Raw genomic sequence first — 8,898 nt, forward strand, 5'->3', positions numbered from 1 at the left:
TGAAAATTTCCTCAAAAAAGAGCCACGGAGACGTTTACTGCCGCTCCCAGCTGATGTTGAGTGACAAACTAAACATAAAACGAGAAAATTAAAAATGGTGTATTTTAAATTATCAAATAACTTTGCCTGAGGAATGCCCCTTCTTGCTTCATGATGATACATAATTGAAAATTCCATAGACTCGCTAGCAATTAACAATGATGACCATGATTTAAACTCTTTAAACTTGGGATATTTGAACACAAAGAAATTATACTGCCCTCCGGTGACCAAGGCCGACACACCAGAAGCAGCAGGACAACGAATGGAATTGACACCGTCTGCTTAAAGTCTTTCAACTGCATTGTCTGCAATAAGCAATTGTCATTCCCACACCTTGACATTTCCCATTAATTGATGGAATAATTGCTAGGATTGTGAATTCTAAAACTATTTGGTCGCTGGAGCCCAAAATCTGTATACTGTATACTGCCTCAACAGCTCCCGTGGATAGCCGTGCTTCCTCAAAAGCCATCCTTTCCTGGGCCTTTTTGAGTTTGGAGTTTGATGTTGGTCTCCTACTTCAGGTCATGACAAACTGTAATTTCCTGTACTTTGAATGTCTTGATGCTTCACAGAGGACAGTTGGGCACCTTGAGGGGCAGCTGTGGTGAAGGATGTCTCCTGAAGTCCACAACCATCTCTACAGTCTTTAGTGCATTCAGCTCCAGGATGTGTTGGCCACTCCACAGCTCTTCTTCATGTCGATACACAGACTCGTCACCATCTTTGATGAGGCCGATGGCTGTGGTGTCATCTGCACACTTCAGGAGTTTGACTGCTGGATGCGTTGAGATAAAGTCATTTGTGTAGAGAGAGAGAAGAGGAGCGGACACAACCTTGGAGCGCCCCAGTTCTGGTGGAGTGTGTAGATGAGGTGGTGTCCCCCAGCGTTACCTGCTGTGTCCTGTCAATCAGGAAGATGTAAATCCACCGAAAAATGCCAGGCGAGACCCTGAGCTGGAGAAGCTTGGAGGAGAATAGTTCAGGGATGACAGTTTCAAGTGCAGAATTGAGGTCCACGAACTGGATCCTTTTGTAGGTTCACATATTGTCTACGAGTTCTAGGATGAAATGCAGTCCTATGTGGACTGTGTCATCTACATACCTGTTTGGTCAGTAGGAAAACTGATGGGGGGTCCAGCAGGAGTCCTAGACGGTCCTGAGGTGCTCTGGCACTGTGCGTTCAAAGGACTTCATGACCACAGATGTCAGGGTGACAGGCCTGTAGTCATTCAGACCAGAAATTGCAGGTTTCTTGGGGACTGGGATAACGATGGCGTGTTTGAAACAGGATAGTACTTTGCACAGTTCCAGAGATCGACTGAAGATCTGTGTGAAGACTGGAGCGAGCTGGTCTGCGCAGACTTTGAGGCAGGATGGGGACACAAGATCTAGGCCTGCCGCTTTGTTGATCTTTTGTTGTTTGAAGATCCGTCTCACATCCTGTTCATGGATGCTGAACGTAGAAGTCAGAGGTGTAATGTTTGTTCGGTGCGGCTGGGTGGGTGTCTTGTGTGAAAATGTCTTCTTCAAATCTGGACTTAGAAGGTATTCAAGTCATCGGCTAGTCCTTTATTGTTCCCAGCTTGGTTGCCTGTAGTTGGTTAACGAATGTAACGCATGCCAGACTGTTTTAGAGTCGGCATGCGGAACACTTTTTCCAGCTGTACTGCCTAATTTCTCTTTGCAATATTCATTTCATTACTTATATGGTTTCTAGCACAGTTATACAGGGGCCTATCCCCACTTTGATATGAATCCTCTTCAGCCTGGCAAAGTTACTTAAATTTGCCAATGAACTAAAACTTGTTGTTGTTTATTGAACGTGATAAACTGACTTTGGTGGTATGCACACCTCTTCACAGAAACGGACACAGGAACTTACACTGTCTGTTTGGTCATCCAGTGTGGCAACTGAATTTTCAAAGGCACTCCTAAGATGCCATTTAGTCTGCACAGCCTCGAAATAGGTTTCAAGTTTAAGTTTAAAGTTTCTTTGCTTCATTGGCCAAGTTCTGAACTGTTTTCACCATAGGCTTCATGCATTCAATTCTTTTTGCTTGAATGTTGGAATTACGTGAATTAAGCTGTGATCAGATGTGCCCAGAGTTTTATGAGGTACAGCATGGTATGCGTGGTAGCGTAGTATAGCAGAGTTCTAAAACGTTGTATTCCTCAGTAGGACAGTTGAAGCGCTGCTTGTATTTTGAGTGTGTGTGCTTGAGTTTAGCTTAGGGCCTGGTCTCGGTGCTTTTTTCAATTTCTTTTCCTTGTTCGGTGAGTTTTAGCAGTTTGGCATGCTTGTTATCTTGGGGAGGAATGGAAACACCTGCAAAGATGAAAGATGCAACAAGTAGAAGGACTTGCAGTTCAAAAACTGTAACTCCAGGTCTGGACTGGAGTGTGTGCTGAGCTGTGGGATGTCAGTACACCGTTTTTTGTTGATATATAAGCATATCCTACCACCTTTTGATTTCCCCGATAACTTTGTGATGTGGTCTTCCCGGTGAAGTTGGAAGCCTGGAGGTTTTATGGCCCTATTGGGGATGCATTCACAAAGCCAAGTCTCTGTGAAGCAGAGGGTGACGTAATGTCCAAAATCTTTACTTGTCTTTGTAAAAAGATGAAGCTTGTCCATTTTGTTAGGTAGCAAGGGAAGATTCGCAGAGAGAGCTTCAGTTGGAATCCTCTGTTACGGGGCTTTACCTGGATGCCGGCGTTCTTCCCCTTCGTTGCCTTCCTCACTGGTTAATAAGTAAATCAGAGGAAAAAAATGAGCACAGTGGTGAAAGAAAGTCCCAATGTTTAGCAGGTCTTCCCTTGTGTAAGTGAGTTGCATCATGTCTCCAACGACGAAGGAAACATGGAAAAACATAGTCTAGAGATCAAATAGCTGAGGTGACCACAAGGTTAAGCACCATTCAAGGCTGCTATACATGCATTTAAAAGGAGGGTTGCCATGTATTGCACGCAAACTCCTTTCAAGCCTTCGCATTGCTGCACTTTGCTGTATCGTGAGCGAGTGATGACTCAATGCAAGGCTAAGTTGAATGAATGAATGACATTTAAATTTTTCGCAGTACTTCATATGATATGACCCGCAATACTTGAACACGGTCTGATACTATTTGAATCGATGCTGCTGCAGATGCACTTAAAAGTTGTTTGTGATTTTGTTCACGCAAACAGACTCTCTTGCGCTCTCTCAATCTCAACCTGTAATTTATTCTCTTTCGTTACCAAGGGAACTCAGAAACAGCAGGTTGCTATGTGGCCGGCCATCCTTTTCTCAAAGCAAAATTGCTACTATGAGGTACAGTAATCCATGGACGCTTTGAGAGTAAAACTCTTTTAGTGTAGGCTTCCAGCATGCCATTAACGCACACACTGATCATTGACAACACGTGTGCATTAACTGATGGCAAACGACCCATTTCTAACTTGACATAAATAAAACATTGTTTGAAGGGCTTGCACAATAAATAGGTGTCTTCGCATTTCAGATCTGGATTTTGTTGAGTTATACGTTCAAACATCTCCTCTCCAATGTATTCCCACCCAGTGGTCGCCTGCATTTCGATTTGGAGAAACTCCCAGGGAATTCTGGCCAGTAAGAGCTTATTAGGGAGGATATTTTTGACAACCAAAAGAAAAGAAAAAAAGAGAGGGGATTGTGTGAATAGTGTTGAATTGATATGTCCACAAACTTGAAACAACCTGAGAAGTGAATTTCAAACTCCTAGCTCTTCATTCAAATGAATCAGTATCCAAGCAGTACAAAGCGCTCACTTTCATAAAGGGGGGCAATTACATCACTCCCTCTCGTTTATATGATTTTATTTAACTAACTAACTATACAGGCAGCACAGTGGAGGAACTGGTTAGAGGGTTGGCCTCACAGTTCTGAGGACCGGGGTTCAAATCCTGGCCCTGCCTGTGTAGAGTTTGCATGTTCCCTGTGCCTGCGTGAGTTTTCTCCCATATCCCTGAAACACCAGTTAAGGTTAGGTGTGATTGTGAGTGCGACTGTTCTCCGTCTCCATGTGCCCTGCGATTGGCTTGCAACCAGTACAGGATGTACCCCGCCTTTTGCCCGATGACAGTTGGGATAGGCTCCGGCACTCCCGTGACCCTTGTGAGGGTACGTGGCTCAGAAAATGGATAGATGGATTTGACTAAAATAGACAAGTTAAACCTGGAGTGTGCAACAATCCATCCATTTATTTTCTTTACTGCTTATCCTCACATGGGTCGCAGCAGACGGGACGCTATCCCAGCTCTCTTTGGGCGAGAGGTGGGGTATGTCCTGAACTGGTCACCACCCACTCCCATTCACACTTACAGGTAACTTAGGGCATTCAATCAACATACCATTTATGTTTTTATGGATGTGGGAGGAAACCGGAGTGCCTGGAGAAAACCCACGCAGGCACTGGGAGAACATGCAAATTCCACACATCCGGGGCTGAGATTTGAACCTCGGATCTCAGAGCTGCGAGGCATATGTGCAAACCAGTCGGTCACCGTGCTGGCATTATGTAACTATTTTTTTTGATAAAGATGAAAAACAAGCTACTACTCGAGGAGATGACACAATGGAAATTAAGCCCTCCACTAACATCACTCTATATTTTTCAGTATTTAATTACATTTTTTTACATATGGTGAATGCCTGATTCATTTCCTGCGCTGGGCCACTTGGTGCCGCACCAAAAATGGCGTGAAGAAAATGACGCATTTTAACAAGCAGTAGACAGCGCAGCCCCTGTCTTCTGTAAAATGCTCACAAAACATCATTCTGCATTTCTGGAGAAGAAAATAATTGTAAAAAAAAAAGCTAATTTGCAACGGAAAACAATAGTAATAATAATGGCGGCCAATGGAGAAAGCCTCTTTTTGAAAAGCCCTGAGCTCCTCAGCAAGGTGTCTGACGTAAAATGCATGCATACAGAAAACGAGAAATAACAAGGAACAACTGGCTCTGTCTGCATGGTGCTGCTTGCGATATGTCTGTCTGAGATCTTCATCAAAACTGCAGCCTGGCTTCTGCGATGAAAGTAAACAATAAAAGCTGTATGTCACAACCCATATCTACACATCTTTTCAAGGATCCCTTAGCTTTCCAATAGGGTGACCGATGTAAAATAAAGAAAGTTAAGCTATGTTTGAGCAATGCATGCACAAAATATAGAATAAAATAGTGAATTTACAACATCTGCCAATTCCCCAGAATCTATCTTTATTTCCTGCTGGGTGTCCTTCAAAACACAATAAAAATGCTGGATAAACATCACATACATGTGGCTGCCTACATCATATCAAAACGACAGTTCAGTTGTCGTAATACTGAATTCCAGGCTAATGACATCAGTGATGGGTTATTGCTTGAAAACAGGCCAATGAGGTTTTACGGTCAATTCTTTAATATGCGTAACACATACAGAGGATTGAAAATACGGTACTCAACATAATTCGCTATAAAAAGCTAAATAAAACTGCTAGATATAGTATGAAAAGTATTAATTGATGAGCAATATCAAAGATCAGGTGACATCTGCAACATAGTCAAGATCAGAGAACCAAGGCAAAGATGGATAAATAATAATAATTATACAACAAAATAATGGAATAATATAAATTAGATGACAAAACAATCAAAAATGGGTGGTGCGACTCTGAGTCTGGTGTGTGTGCGCGTGTGCGTGTGTGAGTGAGTATATATGCATGTATGTGGTGCATCAGTAGAGGGGCGTGCAGAGAGTTCACCTTCCTGAATCCCTGATTAATAAAACTGTCTGAGTTGGCTAGTCCTGGCCTGTAGACTCCGTAGCCTCCTCCCTGATATGAACAGACTGAATATCCTGTGTGATAGATGGGTGGCATCCCCTGCTATATGGAGGGCTTTGAGGATGTGGCTGGCACTGGAAATGTCTTGCAGGGAGGGAAGAGAGGTTCCAATGATCTTCTCAGCTGCTCTCACTAAACGATGGAGAGTCTTGCGGAAGGATGTGGTGCAGGCTCCTGAACATACCATGATGCAGTTGGTCAAGGTGCTCTCAATGGTCCCTCTGTAGAATGAGCACAAAATGGGGGTTGGGGCTCTGGCTCCACTCTGTTTGCGCAGGTAGTTGTGAGCTTTCTTGTTAAGGTGTTGCTAATACGAGAGAGATCTTCGGTGATGTGTAATTCCGGAAAGTTGGTGCTGTACACTCTCTCCATTGAAGTACCATTGATGTTCAAGGGAGCATGCTGTTCTCCTGAGGTCCACAATATTCTCTTTGGTTTTATCCACATTTTGAGAAAGATTTATGCCTGTGCACCACCTGGATGCACTGGAATGACGATTAGCTGAACTAAAACAAAATATATGTGCATGAATGAGAGGGGTGGAGGGGGAAGAGTGAGGCTTGTGACGGTGGAGGACTTTAAACCCCGGGTGTCATCCCTATAAACATTCTAAAATAGATATTGTAATGAAAAATACGTATAACAGTATTCACTTCAATGTCTATACGGGAAAAAAAAAGTGAGCGGAGAGCCCGTCATCCATGCACAAAGTTGCGCAATTGAGTGTCCCTCGACATCCAAGTGGTTGCCATATTAGTCGCGTCATCTGTCCTTGATGTCATTCTCACTTCCGCCGTTGAAAACGTGCAGTGCCTGCTACTATGGAAGCCGAACAACAGAGATATTCGCATTTTTCCGACGCCCCTTCTGACACCGAAGTTCTGTTCGAGAAGGACAACACCACACAACCGAGTGAAGTTACCGGGGCAATATTACACTATTGTTTCGAGCCATATTCAGATGATATCCGATCACGGCCAAACCACATCCCGTCCGATCCACTCCCACGGCGGAGATGAGCCATCTCGGCTAATCGCAGCTGGCCGGTGTGGCTTATGACAGAGCCGAGCGGTGCTGCTTTGGCGACAGTCAAGCCGGGGCACTATATGCGCGCACGCGACTGAGTAATGCATTCTCGGCTGGGTTCTTCAGAGCTACCCCGTCGCAAAGCCCGACGCGCAGCCTTCGCAGAAGCTGTGACCGCTTAACACAGCGTTTCAGCTGGTGTGGCTGAATTTCGGTGCCAGGGGTGGCATATGAGGAGGAGGTGGAGCCTCACTATGTTGCTTTTAGGGGTATGTTCAAATTCGCCCCAGTACTCGATGAAGAGACATTGTTGGCTGGGCGACGCGCACATCGACACATTTCATACGCGGATCTTTTGTTACATTATGAGAGAGACCGATTACGTGGTCCGCCCCAAACTATGATATTTTTTTTTGTAGTCGCTGTATACACACCTACCTGTTATTTGGAACCCACGTAGCTCTCGTCCTCTGCACCCGTGCAATCCATTTTTCACAACGAACAGGGTCTCTTGGAAACTTATGAAGGGTAATTCCATTCTCCCAAGTGTTCAAGCAATGTCCATGTTCAATGCAATGAGCCAGCATTTTGGCTAACATGAAGGAACAACGAGCTACCTTCCCGGAGGTAAAACTAATGGAAACAAACAAGTCCACTAGGGGGCGCCTCTGTCCTGTACGTCACTCCCTGTTTCTTCTCGACAACAAATTCCTAAGAGGATTTTCATGGCGGGAGTTACAAAAAGCTGTATACGTCAAAATCATGTTTTGTGGTGAAAAAACACATGGGACCATATTGGCTGTGGGTTTTTCATTAATAATGTATCAAAAATCAAAATTTGACGACACTTGAGCTTTAAATACTTGGTGTCAAAAGTCCAGAGAAATAGTATGCGAAGAAACTGGTCCAAACAAGTTGGAATGGGAGGGGGAAAGTGTCAACCGCGTTGTGTGACACAAGAGTTTCTCCAAGGATTAAGGGCAACGTTTAGATGACAGTGGTGAGGCCAGCCATGATGGACAGATGAGAGACGCTGGCACTGTTGAGACAAAAGAAAAAAAGACTTGTTTTCAAATATCTGGACTGTCTAACTGTTGTTCTGCTGTGGTTTGCAACTCTGTTCCCCTTGCCTGTTCTGTCACTCCACTGTAACTCTTTTTGTTTTTTTTTTTGTCCAGTTGCATTTTCAGTAAACACCAGCATCATTTAAACATTTCAAAAATAAGCATCAAATAAAAAATTAGGAGGCCTCGCACAAGGGCTAATGGCTGGCAGATTTACAAGCACGGCAAAGCAACCTCCCAGAACCAAAACCAGTAGTCAGTGGCTGCTATCTGAGCAAGAGTGTCTAAGTTGAAGAGCTGGCCAGCACGAGGTCCCATCATGATTCAAAGCTAGCCACTCTCCATGAACTCCTAACATCGGGGAGTCGTCCTGAATGGCTAACCCAAAGTTGGACAGTCCTCATTATGAAGGACCTCCAGAAGTGAACAACACCATCAAATTGCCAGACGATAACCTACCTCAGCACCACATGAATGCTTACATCAGCCATCACTGCAGCTAAAAAGAGTAGCTTTATGGATCACTACAGCAAATAACGAGTGATCGCAACATCTGGAAAAAAGAAAGGAGCAGGAAGAAGAGGAGCTGGATAAGGACCAAGGACTGAAGGAAGCGCTTGAGAAAATGTGAAAGGTGAAGGCAATACTGTAGTGGTACATGTCGTCACTGGGGGCAGGAACCCCCAAGCTGGGAGGATGGTTCCAGCAGATATCAGGAACAACAGAAGAAGCCAATACTAGGAAAAGCTAAGATCGTACGAAGAACCCTCAAGCCTTCAAATTGAAGGAAAGACTGCCCTGATGGGCCAGAAAACATCCATCCATCCATTTTTTTGCCGCTTATCCTCACGAGGGTCGCGGGAAGTGCTGGAGCCTATCCCAGTTGTCAACGGGCAGGGGGCCAGGTACACCCTGAACT

The sequence above is a fragment of the Syngnathoides biaculeatus genome, chromosome 2 (genome assembly GCF_019802595.1).
Source record: "Syngnathoides biaculeatus isolate LvHL_M chromosome 2, ASM1980259v1, whole genome shotgun sequence".
In the NCBI taxonomy this organism is placed as follows: domain Eukaryota; kingdom Metazoa; phylum Chordata; class Actinopteri; order Syngnathiformes; family Syngnathidae; genus Syngnathoides; species Syngnathoides biaculeatus.